Source organism: Rhinopithecus bieti, unplaced genomic scaffold (assembly GCF_001698545.2).
Source record: "Rhinopithecus bieti isolate Rb0 unplaced genomic scaffold, ASM169854v2 scaffold_13900, whole genome shotgun sequence".
NCBI classification, from domain to species: domain Eukaryota; kingdom Metazoa; phylum Chordata; class Mammalia; order Primates; family Cercopithecidae; genus Rhinopithecus; species Rhinopithecus bieti.
Window position 1 is genome coordinate 3,838,798 of NW_016808376.1, and position 17,084 is coordinate 3,855,881.

Consider the following 17,084-nt stretch of genomic DNA (forward strand, 5'->3'; position numbering starts at 1 on the left):
GGCAACGCAGCGGCCGTCGTCCAACGGCCGGCCTGGCGGCTGGGCTGGGCCGGGCCGGCGCGCGGGTCACGTGGCGGGGGCGGAGCCTGCGCGGGGTTGGGCGGAGCCTGCGCGGGGCCGGCAGGATCGCGTCAGGAGCCGGTACCGAGGCCCGAGCCGCGGGGGCCGAGCGAAGGCACCGCCGAGTCCGCAGTTCCCCCCTGGGCCTCCCCAGCAGCAGCCATGGGCAGTGAGTAGCGGCGGCTGGAGCGGGGCTCTGGCCAGGAACGCAGGCCCTGCCTGGGCTGCGGGCGGTGAGGCCGGCGCTCGCTCGGAGTCGTGCGGACCGGGGATGCGCGGGCCGCTCCGGGCCGCTGCGGAAGGGCACGGGCCGGGGGCCTCTGCCTAGGCTCCCCTAGACGTGCGAGGCCTTGCCCGGCGGGTACCGGGACCCGGAGGCCCGGGGTTTGCGTTCGATAGAGGGCGAGATGGCGCTGGGAGGCCATTGGTTTTGGGGGCGGGGAGTTAGGGCACCGGGTGAACCTAGACCACTTTTAATTTTCAGGAGTTAAAGAAATCTCGTATTTTATTCCCTCGTCATCCTTCCTTGGCATGTTGCGTTGGATAAAGCTCCCTTAACTCGTTTAATTTTAAAAAAAGTGATGCATGGCGTGTGTTTTAGGGAGGAAAGGAGTGCGTTGGTAACAGCGTTTTCCTTAAACTGTTCATTCTGTAGCGCTTACTGAAAACTGTAAGGTTGTGTAAGCCTTAGGGACGAGGCCTTATGTTATAGGAATGTTTTCAGGGCCCTCCCCTAACACTCAACCCCATATATGTGCGCGCAACTACTTGCATAGCCCTGAAGATGTTCGTTGGATGAATGGGCCGTGCATACCCAAAGCAGGGCACCCATTGGCCAACTAGTGGACATTTGGGGGAAATTAGAAAGGAGTAGGAGAGACCCTTGGTAAAATTCTGCATCACAAGGATAGACAGGGGGCAGCCAAAAGCTTTGCTTGAACATGAATACCCCTTATAGATGATCATGAAGTGTCAAGAAATCCGAGTGGCTTGGATTGAGGTGGAGGGGAAGAGGGATGGAGAGATTCTAGGAAGTCTCCTGATGTGATTGATACTTGTTTTGCGTTAGCGATGAATGCTGTCATAATTCAGATTTACTTTCCAGGAAGTCCAAAATATTAGGTTGCTGCAAAAGTAATTGCGGTTTTCAATTAGTTTTGAAAAACCGGTTACTTTAGCACCAACCTAATGGTACTTGGGTAACAAACATCTGCCTATGACAATTAGTGAATCCTTCTGTCAAACATCAGTGACTGGTGGGGCGCAGAGGCTCACGCCTGTAATCCCAGCACTTTGGGAGGCCGAGGAGGGCGGATCACCGGAGGTCAGAAGTTCGAGACCAGCCTGGCCAACATGATGAAACCCCGTCTCTACTAAATATAAAAATTAGCCTGGTGTGGTGGTGGGCGCCTGTAATCCCAGCTCCTCAGGAAGCTGAGGCAGGAGAATCCCTTGAACCCAGGAGGCACAGGTTGCAGTGAGCTGAGATCCTGCCACTGCACTTCAAGCCTGGGCGATAGAGCGAAACTCCCATCTCGAAACAAACAAGCAAACAAACATCAGTGACTGCCCGTCATTTGTAGAGGCTCTTAAAAAATACATAATAAAATCAACTTTAGGCAACTACAGAAACGTAATCACTCATGTCAGCTTTAAGACAGTTTTGGGATGTTAGTATACAGAAGCCAGTGTCTGTAGGGGAAGAAGAGCCTCAGAGCCTAATTAATACCTAGCTGCGGCTTGTCTTTCTCCACATTGCAGACCCTTTGGCAAAGGACAGAAGCTTGCTTGAGAGATTGTCATTTTCACCCTTCAGTTCTCTGGCAGGACTTGACTTAAGCCACGCCAGAAGACAGTGTCTATCCTTCAAGAACCTTGATTTATCTTACCTTTATATACTACAAGACTAGTCTGGGAAAACAGTACTTTCTGATGAAATGTAATTGTAAATTCTCTGGGTTATTTTACGTAAGCAGGTACTTTGATATTACCTGGGAGAGTTACCAGGCAATGAAATGTGGTCTGATGAAATGAAGCAGAGATTGCATACTTTTTTTTTTTTGAGACAGAGTCTCGCTCTGTCACCCAGGCTGGAGTGCAGTGGCTGGAACTCGGCTCACTGCAAGCTCCGCCTCCCGGGTTCACGCCATTCTCCTGCCTCAGTCTCCTGAGTAGCTGGGACTACAGGCACCCGCCACCACACCCCAATAATTTGTTTTTTGTATTTTTAGTAGACACGGGGTTTCACGTGTTAGCCAGGATGGTCTCTATATGCTGACCTTGTGATCCGCCCGCCTCGGCCTCCCAAAGTGCTGGGATTACAGGCGTGAGCCACCGTGCCTGGCCTACATACTTTAAAAAGTTAACTATAGAGGCGGGGTGCCGTGGCTCACGCCTGTAATCCCAGCACTTTGGGAGGCTGAGATGGGTGGATCACGAGGTCAGGAGTTCGAGACCAGCCTGACCAATGTGGTGAAACCCCGTCTCTACTAAACTACAAAAATTAGCCAGGCATGGTGCCGCGCACCTGTATTCCCAGCTACTCAGGAGGCTGAGGCAGGAGAATTGCTTGAACGCAGGGGGGCGGAGCTTGCAGTGAGCGGAGATGGCACCACTGCACTCCAGCCTGGGCGACAGAGAGAGAATCCGTCTCAAAAACAAAACAAAACAAAACAAAAACAGCTAACTATAGGGGCCAGGTGCCATGGTTCATGCCTGTAATCCCAGCACTTTGGGAGGCTGAGATGGGAGGAACACTTGATGTTAGGAGTTTGCGACAAGCCTGGCCACCATGGTGAAATCCCATCTCTAGTAAAAATACAAAAATTAGCCAGGTGTGGTGACATGCGCCTGTAATCCCAGCTACTCGGGAGGCTGAGGCAGGAGAATCACTTGAACCTGGGAGGCGGAGATTGCACTGAGCCGAGATCGTGCCACTGAACTTCAGCCTGGGCAACACAGCGAGACGCTGTCTCAAAAAAAAAAAGTTCACTATAGGAGGTGATTGCATGATTTTTTTGTCACCTACGCATTTCGGCATCTTTCAGTTGTTTAAGCCAGTTCTCTGCAGAAGAGCCCATTTCCTATTGTACTTCCTGAGTGCAGAAGGCACCCTCCTGTCTTCCTCCTCTGATCCCTGCTTTCTTCTATCATGCGTTGTCTCATGGGTACCACGGTAGAGTACATTTGCTCCCTTTTTGATGTCATGATGCCCTTTGAACAGCCCCCTTTCTCTGTATATAAAATGATTGGATACAAGTGTGAGGAAGTAAAGTTTTGGAAAAAGATTGCTTGGATTGCTTTGCTTCTGCTGACTAGCCATCAAACCATTTGGACTTTTTTGTCTCTTGAATGATATCTCTTCCTTTACGTATCATTTGAGATGGAGAACAGTATGATTTTTTAATTTGAGGCTGTAAGGATGGAGTGAATTGCTGGTGAAAGAGAATATTTGTGTTTGATTCTCTAGAAAGATTTTTTAAACTTTATAATAATAGGGGCATTTATTCTTTTATTTTACAGTCAAATTTTAGAAGTTATCAAACCATTCTGTGCAGTTCTACCAGAAATTCAGAAACCGGAAAGGAAAGTAAGTATAATATTTTAGTAATATAGAGGGTAGCTCAAGGACTTATCCTACTAAACCAGCACAATTCATTTCCTTTCCTCAGTCCTTCTCTGTTGGTAATTGGAAAACTATTGGTGCTCATCCTCCTTGCAAGAGGCACAAAGTGAATAAAACTAATATAAATCTGTTTAAATCTAGATAGATTATCTCATGCTTTCAAAAATGACTGTTCTTTAAGTTGTGACATTTCCAAACTAAGTGTTTCTTCGGCCTGTGTGTTAGTTAAGACAGAGTGTTCTCCTGTCTGTAGTGATCCTTCATAAATCCTGTAGTATAGAGTGTGTATTGTGTTTGCTAATTGATGTGACCTACTGGACTAGAACTAACCCGGTCCGCTGGATAGGTTTTGATGAGTACAGCTGTTTTATGTAAATGAATTGCATTTGTGCAAATACGTACCTCCCATTTCTTGATTCATTCATTGGAAAGAAAAATGACAGGAATGCATTCAGAAGATATTGTAACTGGGTGAAATCGTTCTTCTATCGTTGCAAACTCTCAGAGTTAAGGTATTTAAATTCTGGAAATACTGTTAATTCTAGATTGGCCAGTTTCTAGAAATTCTTCATCAAACTACAAATTTCTCATCAAACTCATAGGAATAGGGATATAGAAATAGGTAAAAAATTTTAAACTTACTATTTGATTTAGAAGTATTTATTTATTTATTTATTTGGGATGGAGTCTCACTCTGTCACCCGGGCTAGAGTGCAGTGGCGCGATCTCAGCTCACTGCAAGCTCCGCCTCCCGGGTTCACGCCATTCTCTGGCCTCAGCCTCCCTAGTAGCTGGGACTACAGGCACCCACCACCATGCCCGGCTAATGTTTTTATATTTTTAGTAGAGACGGGGTTTAGCCGTGTTAGCCAGGATGGTCTCGATCTCCTGACCTCATGATCCATCTGTCTTGGCCTCCCAAAGTGCTGGGATTACAGGCATGAGCCACTGCACCCAGCTAGAAGTATTTTTTTATTGCTTTGAGTTTGTAAAAATAGTTGTTCCATTTACATTTAAGGCATTCTGAGAAACCCTGGCTTTGCAGTCTATAAAATATTCATATGGCACTGTCACCAGCAGGCCTACCTTCACATAGTGCAGTATTCACCGAGTCACGTGCACACTGGGTCTCTGTTTTGCTTTGGCTCCTTTTCAGTTTCACTTAACACTATACAATGCAGATAGAACTGCCTGTATTGAAATTACCTTTTTTATGAAAAGTAAAGAAACTTGTATTGAGGAAGTTCAGCTGTTTGTTGTAGCTGCTACTAAGGTGAAAGGGACATTAAAAAACAATCTAGGCCGGCGCCGTGGCTCACACCTGTAATCCCAGCACTTTGGGAGGCCGAGGCGGGTGGTCAAGATATGGAGACCATCCTCACCAACATGGTGAAACCCTGACTCTACTAAAAATACAAAAAAATTAGCTGGGCACGGTGGCGTGTGCCTGTAGTCCCAGTTTCTTGGGAGGCTGAGGCAGGAGAATTGCCTGAACCTGGTGGGGCAGAGGTTGCAGTGAGCCGAGATTGTACCACTGCACTCCAGCCTGGGCAACAGGGCGAGGCTCTGTCTCAAAAAAAAAAAAAAGTGTGTATATATATGTGTGTATATATATATATATACACACATATATATACACACCTAAGATGGTACTTCAAAAAGGAAAAAGGGGCATTTAAGAGTGTATAATAGGATGTCACGATGGAGAACATTAATTATGTTTTTGTGTGGATTTGTGCTTTCAGTTTGCTGTTTCGAAAACCAAACACCGAATGTTCTCACTCATAAATGGGAGTTGAACAGTGAGAACACATGGACACAGGGAGGGGAACATCACACACTGGGAGGGCCTGTCGGGGGTAAGGGGAAAGGGGAGGGAGAGCATTAGGACAAATACCTAATGCATACGGGGCTTTAAACCTAGATGACGAGTTGATAGGTGCAGCAAACCACCATGGCATATGTCTGCCTAAGTAACACAGCAGCACGTTCAGCACATGTATCCTAGAACTTAAAGTAAAATTTGAAATAATAATAATAAAATCAAAATATTTAAGGTAAAAATTTTGAAGTAAAAGAGAAACTGAAAAATCTAGATTTGAAAATTCTTCCCTCAGTAGATTTAAAAAATACAAATATAAGAGAGCTTAATTTTTTAGAATATATTTATCTTTTTAAATTTGTTTTGTTACATGGATGTATTGTGTAGTGGCAGTCTGGGCTTTGAGTCTATCCATCACTCAAATAACGTTCATTGTACACATTAAGTAATTTCTCATCATCCATCTTTTCCTGCCACCTTTGTACCCTTTGGAGTCTCCACTGTCTATCATTCCATACTCTGTGTCCCTGTGTACACATTGTTTAGCTCCTACTTTTTTTTTTTTTTTTTGAGATGGAGTCTTGCTCTGTCGCCCAGGCTGGAGTGCAGTGGCACAATCTCGGCTCACTCCAAGCTCCGCCTCCCGGCTTCACACCATTCTCCTGCCTCAGCCTCCTGAGTAACTGGGACTACAGGTGGCGGCCAGCAAGCCCGGCTAATTTTTTGTATTTTTAGTGGAGACGGGGTTTCACTGTGTTAGCCAGGATAGTCTCGATCTCCTGACCTCGTGATATGCCCACCTTGGCCTCCCAAAGTGCTGGGATTACAGGCATGAGCCACCATGCCAGGCCTAGCTCCTCCTTTTTTTTTTTTTTTTGAGACGGAGTTTCGCTCTTGTCTCCCAGGCTGGAGTGCAGTGGCATGATCTTGGCTCACTGCAACCTCCACCTCCCGGATTCAAGCAGTTCTGCCTCAGCCTCCTGAGTAGCTGGGATTACAGGCATGCACCATCACACCCGGCTAATATATATATATTTTTGTATTTTTAGAGAGACGGGGTTTCACCATGTTGGTCAGGCTGGTCTTGAACTCCTGACCTGGTGATCCGCCCGCCTCAGTTTTCCGAAGTGCTGGGATTACAGGTGTGAGCCACTGTGCCCGGCTAGCTGCTACTTTTAAGTGAGAACCCACAGTGTTTGATTTTCCACTTCTGAGTAATTTCACTTAAGATAATCTCCTCCAGTTTCATCCAGGTTGCTGCAAGGGACATGGTTTAATTCTTTTCATGGCTCAAAAGTATTTCATTATTTACATATAGCATATCTTCTTTATCCAGTCATCAAGAAGCATCTGTGGGCCAGGCGCAGTGGCTCATGCCTGTAATGCCAGTACTTTGGGAGGCCGAGGCGGGTGGGTCACAAGGTCAGGAGATCGAAACCATCCTGTGAATGATGAAACCCCGTCTCCAAAATACAAAAAATTAGCTGGGCGTGGTGGCGGGTGCCTGTAGTTGCAGCTACTCGGGAGGCTGAGGCAGGAGAATGGCGTAAACCCGGGAGGCGGAGCTTGCAGTGAGCCAAGATCGTGCCACTGCACGTGCCACTCCAGCCTGGGCGACAGAGCGAGACTCCGTCTCAAAAAAAAAAAAAAAAAAACAAGCATCTGTGCGTGTGTGTGTGTATGTGTATATATGAGAGAGAAAAAAATGTTTATAGAACTTTGTACCTAATAAACAAAAATGCTTCCTTTATTAACACATACAGACATTCCCATCTTTTGTGAATTAGGCCCCAAAGAAGAACCTCAAAAATCCACCCCCCCCAAAAAAAATGTGCTGTTTCTTGGTTTTGATTGATGATTCTTTTTATTTTGTTGTACAGATCCAGTTTAGAGAGAAGGTTCTATGGACTGCTATAACGCTCTTCATTTTCTTAGTATGTTGTCAGGTATGTAATTATACTGTTAAATAAATGTCTCTACCATTGTTCTAAGGTCTTGATTGGTTAGAATTTGAGAATTTTTTGTTGTTGTTGTTAAAATAAAAAATACATTGAGCTCAATATATTAAGGATTATTATCTTTTTAATTTTTTATTATTAATTTTTATTTGAGATGGAGTCTCACTCTGTCGCTCAAGCTAGATGCAGAGGCATGATCTCGACTCACTGTAACCTCTGCCTCCTGGGTTCAAGTGATTCGTCTTCCTTGGCCTCCCAAGTCTCGAACTCCTGACCTCAAGCTATCCACCTTCCTCAGCCTCCCAAAGTGCTGGCATTATAGGCGTGAGCCACCGCGCCCAGCCAAATTTTTGTATTTTTAGTAGAGATGGGGTTTTCCTGTGTTGGTCAGGCTTATCACGAACTCCTGACCTCAGGTGATCTACCTGCCTCAGCCTCCCAAATTGCTGGGATTACAGGCATGAGCCACTGCACCCTTTTTTATCTGGCAATTTTTTGTTTTTAAATGAGACGGGGTCTCTATGTTGCCCAGGCTGGTCTCCAGCTCCTAGGCTCAGGTGATCCTCCTGCCTCAGCCTCCCTAGTACGTAGGCCAGCAGATGTGCCCACCATGCCTGGCTAATTTTTAAATTCTTTTGCAGGGAAAGGGTCACACTAAAGCCAAATTTTTAGAATCTTGGGTTGTACTATGTTTAAAAATTACTAAAATTCGATCGATGATAGTGCTTTTTTGTTTTTGTTTTTTGGTTTCTTTTTTGAGACAAGGTCTCACTCTGTCACTCAGGCTGGAGTGATCACTTCAGCCTTGACTTCCCCAAACCCAGGTGATCTTCCCATCAGCCTTCTGACTAGCTGGGACTACCGGCACGAGCCACCACACCCAGTTAATTGTTTTGGTATTTTTTGTAGAGGTGGGGTTTTGCCATGTTGCCCAGGCTGGTCTCGAATTCCTGGGCGCAAGCCATACATCTACCTCTGTCTCCCACAGGGCTGGGATTACACACCTGAGCCACCACACCCAGCCCAATGATACTTTCAAATAAAATTTTGCAGACATGCTAACTTCACAGTGTGAGTATGAAATGTGATCTGCCTATGTTTTAGGGTTGTTGCAAAGATTAAATAAGATAACTTAGGTCAAGGTGGATGGGCATAGTGGCTCATGCCTATAATCCCAGCACTTTGGCAGGCCGAGGTAGGCTGATTATTTGACATCAGGAGTTGAGACCAGTCTGGTCAACATGGTGAAACCCTGTCTCTACTAAAAATACAAAAATTAGCTGGGCATGGTGGTGTGCACATGTAATCCCAGCTACTCAGGAGGCTGAGGCAGGAGAATCACTTGAACCCAGGAAGTGGAGGTTGCAGTGAGCCGAGATCATGCCACTGCACTCTAACCTGGGCAGCAGAACGAGTTGCCATCTCAAATAAATAAATGAATAAAAACCAGATGATTTAGGTCAAGGTTTTTTGGGGAGTTCGAAAAGCTATTGAAATACTTGTAAAACTTTTAAAAAATTATATTAGGAAGCAGTAGAACAGATTAGGTACCTAATCTGGAGAAAACTATATTTACTTTCTGAAAATGAAATGATCTGATAATTTAAGTACTTTTACTACTGTACTTGCTTTAAATTTGTTTTAAATGGTTAGGGAGAGAAGTTTAAAGAAACAAAAATACAAAGAAAAAAAGAATACTCATCCATATTTCTACCATTTACTTTCAGCATCTTAGAAACTCCTCTCCCCTGGCCGGGCTCGGTGGCTCAAGCCTGTAATCCCAGCACTTTGGGAGGCTGAGACGGGCGGATCACGAGGTCAGGAGATCGAGACCATCCTGGCTAACACAGTGAAACCCCGTCTCTACTAAAAAATACAAAAAAACTAGCCGGACGAGGTGGCAGGTGCCTGTAGTCCCAGCTACTCGGGAGGCTGAGGCAGGAGAATGGCGTGAACCCGGGAGGCGGAGTTTGCAGTGAGCTGAGATCCGGCCACTGCACTCCAGCCTGGGCGACAGAGCGAGACTCTGTCTCAAAAAAAAAAAGAAACTCCTCTCCCCACCATTAAAAAAAAAAGTCAACCTTATGGAGGTATAATACATACACGGTAAAGTGCACCTGTTTTTAGGCATACGTTTTGGAGAGTTTTGACAAATTTGTGCACCCACGTAACTGCAACCTCTGTGGATACAGAACATTTCTGTCACCCCCAAAGTTCACTGTAACCTTTCTCAGTGAATCTCCACAGGCCCAGGCCACCAGTGATCTACATCCTGTTACTCTACTTTCATTTGTTTTTTCTAGAGCTTCATGTAAATAGAATCATACAGTAGTAGTCTTTAGTGTCTGATGTCATCATCATCTTTTTGAGATTAATTCATATGGTCATTACATCAGTAATTCATTCCTTTTTATTTCTGAATACTGTTCTCATGTATGAAGTTATCACAGTTTATTCATTCATTCACTTGTTAGACATTTGGGTTGTTTCCAGATTTTGGCTACAACAAATTAATTTGCTATGAACATTCATGAATATGTATTTCTGTGGATATTTTTCATGGGTGAGTACTTAGGAGTACAGTTGTGGGGTTTATAGTAAGTGTATGCTCAGCTTTATAAGAAATTGTCAGCTCTTTTCTAAGTGGTTGCCCCATTTTGCTTGTTTGTTTGTTTGTTTTTTTGGAGACAGAGTCTCGCTCGGTCGCCCAGGCTGGAGTGCAGTGTTGCGATCTTGGCTCACTGCAAGCTCTGCCTCCCGGTTTCCAGCGATTTTCCTGTCTCAGCCTCCTGGGTAGCTGGGATTACAGGCATGTGCTATCATGCCCAGCTAATTTTTGTATTTTTCGTGGAGCTGGGGTTTCACCATGTTGGACAGGCTGGTCTTGAACTCCTGACCTCAGGTGATCTGCCTGCCTCAGCCTCCCAAAGTGCTGGGATTCCAGGCGTGAGCCACCACGCCCACCTCTTGGTTGCCCCATTTTGTGTTTTCACCAGCCGCGTTTTGGAGTTCCAGTTGATCTGTGTCCTGGTCTACTTTTGTTATTTTTGATTATTTGAATAGTAGTCATCTTGCCGGGCGCAGTGGCTCATGCCTGTAATCCCAGCACTTTGGAAGGCTGAGGCGGGTGGGTCACCTGAGGTTGGGAGTTCGAGACCAGCCTGACCAACATGGAGAAACCCCGTCTTTACTAAAAATACAAAATTGGGCTGGAAGTGGTGGCTCATGCCTATAATCCCAGCACTTTGGGAGGCCGAGACAGGCAGATCACGAGGTCAGGAGATTGAGACCATCCTGGCTAACATGGTGAAACCCTGTCTCTGCAAAAAATTGGGCCGGCATGGTGGCAGGCGCCTGTAGTCCCAGCTACTTGGGGTGCTGAGGCAGGAGAATGGCGTGAACCCGGGAGGCGGAGCTTGCAGTGAGCTGAGATCGAGCCACTGCACTCCAGCCTGGGAAACAGAGCGAGACTCTGTCTCAAAAAAATAAAAAAGAAAAAAAATACAAAATTGGCCGGGCGTGGTGGCAAATACCTGTAATCCCAGCTACTTGGGAGGCTGAGGCAGGAGAATCACTTGAACCGGGGAGGCGGAGGTTGCGGTGAGCCGAGATGGCGCCATTGCACTCCAGCCTGGGTAACAAGAGCGAAACTCCACTTCAAAACAAACAAACAAAAAAATAGTAGTCATCCTAAGGCATGTGGTTTTAATTTGCATTTCCCTGATAAATGCTATTGAGCAACATCTTCATATGCCTATGAGTGCTTGTTTATTTATCAGAAGAGTAAAGTGTCAGATTTGTAAAGTGTCTTTGCAAAGCTTTTGCCTATTTAAAAAATTGATTATTGTCTCATCATTGAATTATAAACATTTTTACATTTTCTGGATACAAGTCCTTTGTTAGATGTGTGTATTAGGAATTATTTCTCCCAGTCTGTGGCTTGCCTTTTTTCTTAACGGTATCTTTTGAAGAACAGAAGTTTAAACATTTTATTTTTTTCTTTTTATATTTTTTCAGAGACAGACTCTTGCCATGTGGCCCAGGCTGTCCTCGAACTCCTGGGCTCAAGCAGTCCTCCTGCTTCAGCCTCCTGAGTAGCTGGGACTACAGGCGCATGCCACTGCGCCCAGCAGGAGTTTTAAATTTTGATGAAGTTTAGTTTATGTGTTTTTTGTTCCTTGGATGGCTTAGAGTTTTTGCTTCCTAAGGAATTTTTGCCTATTCTAATGTCATGAAGATTGTCTCCTGTGTTCTTCCAAACATTTTATAGTTTTAGCTTGTATGTTTTGGTCTGTGATCTGTTCCAAGGTAATTTTTATGTGTGGCGTGAGGTAAGGGTTGATCTTCATTTCCTTTTACATGAGTATCCAGCACCATTTGCTGAGAAAAATTCCCCATTGAATTACTCAGGCCTCTTTGTTGAAAATTGGTTAACCATATAAGCACGAGTCTGTTCTGTGCTCTCTGTTGATCTGTGTATGTGTCCATCCTACTGTAAGCCACTTCTTAGTAAGTCCTGTAATCAGTTTGCAATCATTACTCCAACTTTGTTCTTCTTTTTCAGAATTGTTGTGGCTATTCTAGATCCTTCTTATTTCCATATAGATTTTAAAATCGACTTGTCAATTTCTACAAGAAAGTCTGCTGGGATTATCATTCGTGTTACTTTGAATTCATAGGTCAATTTAAGAGAATTACCATATTGACAGTATTCAATCTTCTAATCCAGGGCTCAGTGAATTTTTTTTCTGTCAAGGTTCAGATAATAAATATTTTGGGCTTTGCTGCTAAAGTTTAGGAATCCAAGAAGAAAACAGAAAGAATGACATTTCGCATGCCTGTTTCTTTTTTTTCGATTCTCCTGCCTCGGCCTTTAGAGTAGCTGGGACAACCGGCACGAGCCACCATGCTCAGCTAATTATTTTGTATTTTTAGTAGAGATGGGGTTTTACCATGTTGGCCAAACAGGTCTGGAACTCCTGACCTCGAGTGATCTGCCCACCTTGGCCTCCCAGAGTGCTGGGATTATAGGCATGAGCCACTGCGCCCAGCCTCACCTGACTGTTTCATGTAATAATTTATGCGTCTTAGGTTACATTATTTCTTCTCTAATACGTTTATATAGTTGCCAGACTGTTTCTTTTCTTCTTTCTCATGCTTAGGCAGCTCTGCCTCCTGTGGGAGATTTCTTTATTCTCTTTCCTCTGAATCTCAAAGAGATTCTAGTCAGTTTTCTTTAGGGAGTGGTAGGAGGTGAGATAAACTGAGATAAGTACAGTACATGCTGCCTGGACTCTCCTCTCTCTTCACTTAAGAAAATTATTGTATTTAATTGGTACATAACTGATGTATGTACACTGAACATATATATTTCAGTGTACCTGTGATAATTTAATGCATTTGTATAATGTATAAAGATCAAATCAGGGTAAAGGATATCCATCACCTTAAATACTTGTCCTTTCTTTACGCTGGAAACATTTGACGTATTCCCTTCTAGCTGGTGCTGGTTTTTGTTTTTGTTTGAGATGGAGTCTCAGCTCCGTCGCCCAGGCTGGAGTGCCATCGTGCGATCTCGGCTCACTGGAACCTCCGCTTCCCGGGGTCAAGCGATTATTGTGCCCCAGCCTTCCAAGTAGCAGGGATTACAGGCGCGTGTCATCACACCTGGCTAATTTTTTTGTGTTTTTAGTAGAGATGGGATTTCACTATGTTGGCCAGGTTGGTCTTGAACTCCTGAGTTCTTGAGCCTCTGCCTCCCAAAGTGCTGGGATTACAGGCGCAAGCCACCGTGCCCGGACCCTTCTAGTTATTTTAGAATGTACAATATTTCTTGGATTTTTGTTAACCGTCTTGAGAAGCTGTCCGCCATCTGACTGAGGGCGAGTGTCTTTCATTCTAGGCTCCAGATTGCTGCCCTGTAGTGGAAGAGTTTTTCATTCCCAATTCGGTGTAGCCCATTATACTTCACTTCCATCAGAGAGGCTCAGCCCGTTGCTGTCTTCTCTTTCATCCATTTCTTCCCAGCTGCTGTTTCCCTTCCTTCTTATCCAGAGGAGGGAACAAGATAAGAATATCTGCCGTTTACTTCCTCCAGATTTGGAACATTGATGGGAGGTCTAAGATCCTGTCGACTTCCCGTTGTGAGGGTCAGGAGCAGCTCTGGTGTTGAGTCTCCTTCCTTCTCAACTGTCTGGAGTTTTCCCCAGGACCACCAGGCTTCAAGTTGACAGTCCCTTTTCTTGTTTGGCTGCTTCACAGATTTTTTTCTCTTTCCATAGCATTTTTCGTTCTTGGTAGCTTTTGCTATTTTACATGTTTTAAAAAATGTATTTTGGCCGGGCGTGGTGGCTCAAGCCTGTAATCCCAGCACGTTTGGGAGGCCGAGGCGGCGGAACACGAGGTCAGGGAGATCGAGACCATCCTGGCATAACCTGGTGAAACCCGTCTCTATACTAAAAAATACAAAAACTAGCCGGGCGAGTGGCGGGCGCCTGTAGTCCCAGCTACATCGGGAGGCTGAGGCAGAGAGAATGACGTAACCAGGAGGCGGAGTTTGCAGTGAGCTGAGATCTGGGCCACTGCACTCCAGCTGGGTGACAGAGCGAGACTCCTTCTCAAAAAAATAAAAAAAAAAAAAATAATGTATTTTATGGGCTGGGGAACATGGTAGCTCACACGTAATCTCTCACTTCGGGATGGCAGAGAAGGCAGATCAGGAGTTTGAGACCCAATCTGGCCAAAATGGTGAAACCTCTCTCTACTAAATATACAGAAAATTAGCCGGGACGTGTGGCACACACCTGTAATCCCAGCTAACTTGGGGAGGCTGAGACAGGATAATTGGCTTGAACCTGGGAGGTGGTGGTTGCAATGAGCCCAGATATATACCGGCGGCATTCCATCCTGGGTGACAGTGAGGGACTGTGTATCCAAATAAATAAATAAATAAATAACTGTGTTTTATGATGTGTCAGCGGAGGGAAATGCTGTGATTTAATTTCTCTTGCACATCTCCCCACACAAATGTTTGGTTTTCTGTTTGGAAATCCTGAGTGCTAATTTCTGTTTCTCCATTCTGAGTTCAGGTTTCCCATTAGGGCATGAATGCTTTGTTTCTACTGAGTTACGTACTGTATTTTTGCTCAGTTGTTAAAGAGAACCTTCAGACAGATAAACATTAGGGTTTATTTGAGCATAAAGGATCAATTGAACCTGCAGCACTCAAACATGGTAGAGGGTCCGAGAGCTGCTCCATAGTGTGGCAGTGGCTTTTGTAGCAGAGGTAAAGAATTGCAGAAGTAAAGAAATTACTTGATTGGCTTTACAGCTAGCATTTGCCTCATTTGATTATGTTCCTGTGACAGGTTTCTGTGTAGCTAATTAGGCGGGTTGGCTGTCTGTTAATTGGCTGAAACTCATCAGAATCAAAATATCCTCTAAGGTCATTTTCAGTTTTCTTTTGAGAGAGTTCTTCAGAGGTACGGAAAACAACCACGGCTAATGGCCACTGCTTAGAGTGCCATTAACAAGTGAACTGATTATTTATATCTATAATATAGCAAAAGATTTTGGAACTCTGCAACTGTGACAGATTCATAGAAAATAGGCTCCTATTGTTGCCCACCTGTTGTTGTACATGATCCTCAACTGTTGAATTTACTAATTGAAATAAAATTAGAAACCAATTTCATAAATCCTGTTGGCTGCAGGAAAGGAGGGGGTTATTACCATAATTATGGTGACGGTTGCTTGTTCCATTTCCCACAGATCCTAAACCATCGGGGATTAAGGAAGGTCATGGTACCGAAATGACGCTTTCACTTGTGGAATATTATTGATAGACTCTCCATGTAAGTTTCCTTCTTGTCTTTTTTGGAGATAGAGTCTCGCTCTGTCGCCCAGGCTGGAGTTGCAGGCACTATGTCCACCACTGCAAGCTCTGCCTCCCGGTTTCAAGCGATTTTTCCTGTCTCAGCCTCACTGAGTAGCTGGGATTACAGCACGAGCTGCACTCCCGGCTAGTTTTTGTATTTTTAGTAGAGATTGGGGTTTCACATGTTGACCAGGCTGGTCTCGAACTCCTGGCCTCAAGATGATCTGTCCACTCGCCTCCAAGATGGTTGGGGTTACAGGCTGAGCCCACTGCCACTTGGCCCCACCTCTCTCTTTGAATGAGAGTGTCTATAGCTGCAAGATGCACATAAAATATCCATGCTTCATTGCTTTTACCAGTTTTATTATTTACAGCTAATAAATTCAGACATTCAGAGAGGTTATCGGTGCATCACCAGTGATTCGGGTTTATAAAATTGCTGCCAGCAGGCCAGGACGGTGGCTCAAGCTGTATCCCAGCACTTTGGAGAGGCGAGATGGGCGGATCACAAGGTCAGGGAGATCGAGACCATCATGGCTAACGGTGAAAACCCCGTCTCTACTAAAATATAAAAAACTAGCCGGGCGAGGTGGCGGGCGCTGTCAGTTCCAGCTACTCGGGAGGCTGAGGCAGGAGAATGCGTGACCCCGGGAGGCGGAGGCTTGCAGTGAGCGACGATCCGGCCACTGCACTCCAGCTGGAGCCGACAGAGCGAGACTCCGTCTCAAAAAAAAAAAATAAAAAAAAATAAAATTGCTGCCAGCATGTTTTGTAACTTTGTTTTTTTGGTTTTTTTTTTGAGACGGAGTCTCGGAGTCTCGCTCTGTTGCCCAGGCTGGAGTGCAGTGGCGCATCTCAGCTCACTGCAAGCTCCGCCTCCTGGGTCCATGCCATTCTCCTGCCTCAGCCTCCCAAGTAACTGGGACTACAGGCGCCCGCCACCACGCCTGGCAAATTTTTTTTAAATATTTTTAGTAGAAATGAGGTTTCACCGTGTTAGCCAGGATGGTCTTGAACTTCTGACCTCGTGATCCGCCTGCCTTGGCCTCCCAAAGTGCTGGGATTACAGGTGTGAGCCACCACGCCCGGCCTTGTAACGTTCTTAAAAATCAGTTTCATGTGGAGAAGGTTTTTGAAATGTCTTTTTCCGATCCCCACATGGTTGAGGAGGGGTTGAGGCCAAGTGCTGTATCCTAAACATGGGTCATATAATATGAAGCAATCTGAATAAGGTGTTTCTTTTTTGTTGTTGTTTTAATGAAAAGTTAATGTCCTCATGATGGAAAATTTCATCCATTTGAAAAGAATACAGAAGAAAAAGTCAACCATAATTCCACCATCTACAGATAATCACTGTTTAGGATTTAAAAAGATATCTACTCCTAGTTTTATTTTCTGTACATCTATTTACAGTGTCAATGTTTATATATACACGTTTGTACCTTTGTTTTTATACTAGGGCCTCTTAACAGTGGCACTCCTAAATTTTAGTGGGGTGATTCCTTGTCACGGGGGTGCTGTCCTGTGTATTTTAGGATGTTCAGCAGCATCTCTGGCTTCTACCCACTAGATGCTAGCAGCCACCCCCTGTTCTGTGAAAGGGCTGTATGTGCAAAATGACCCCCAAACACTGAAGGAGCTGAGAAACCAATCAATGTGGGAGACAAATCCAGTTTGTCAGTAGAGGGTGATTTTATGGACAGAAGCATAGTTTGGGGCAGCAGTAAGACAGGGAAAGGCCTG

General features: G+C 44.9%; 1 protein-coding gene across 2 annotated transcripts in view; it reads left to right on the plus strand.

The window, feature by feature from the left end:
* Positions 1 to 57: 57 nt before the first annotated feature.
* The window catches only part of SEC61A2 (SEC61 translocon subunit alpha 2), a 43,834-nt gene continuing 26,807 nt past the window's right edge, over positions 58 to 17,084 (plus strand). For both annotated transcript variants that reach the window (XM_017886669.1, XM_017886668.1), the window contains exons 1-3: positions 58 to 229; positions 3,583 to 3,649; positions 7,388 to 7,453. The gene's annotated coding sequence lies outside the window, so the exon portion shown is untranslated. The remainder of the gene's footprint in view (positions 230 to 3,582; positions 3,650 to 7,387; positions 7,454 to 17,084) is intronic.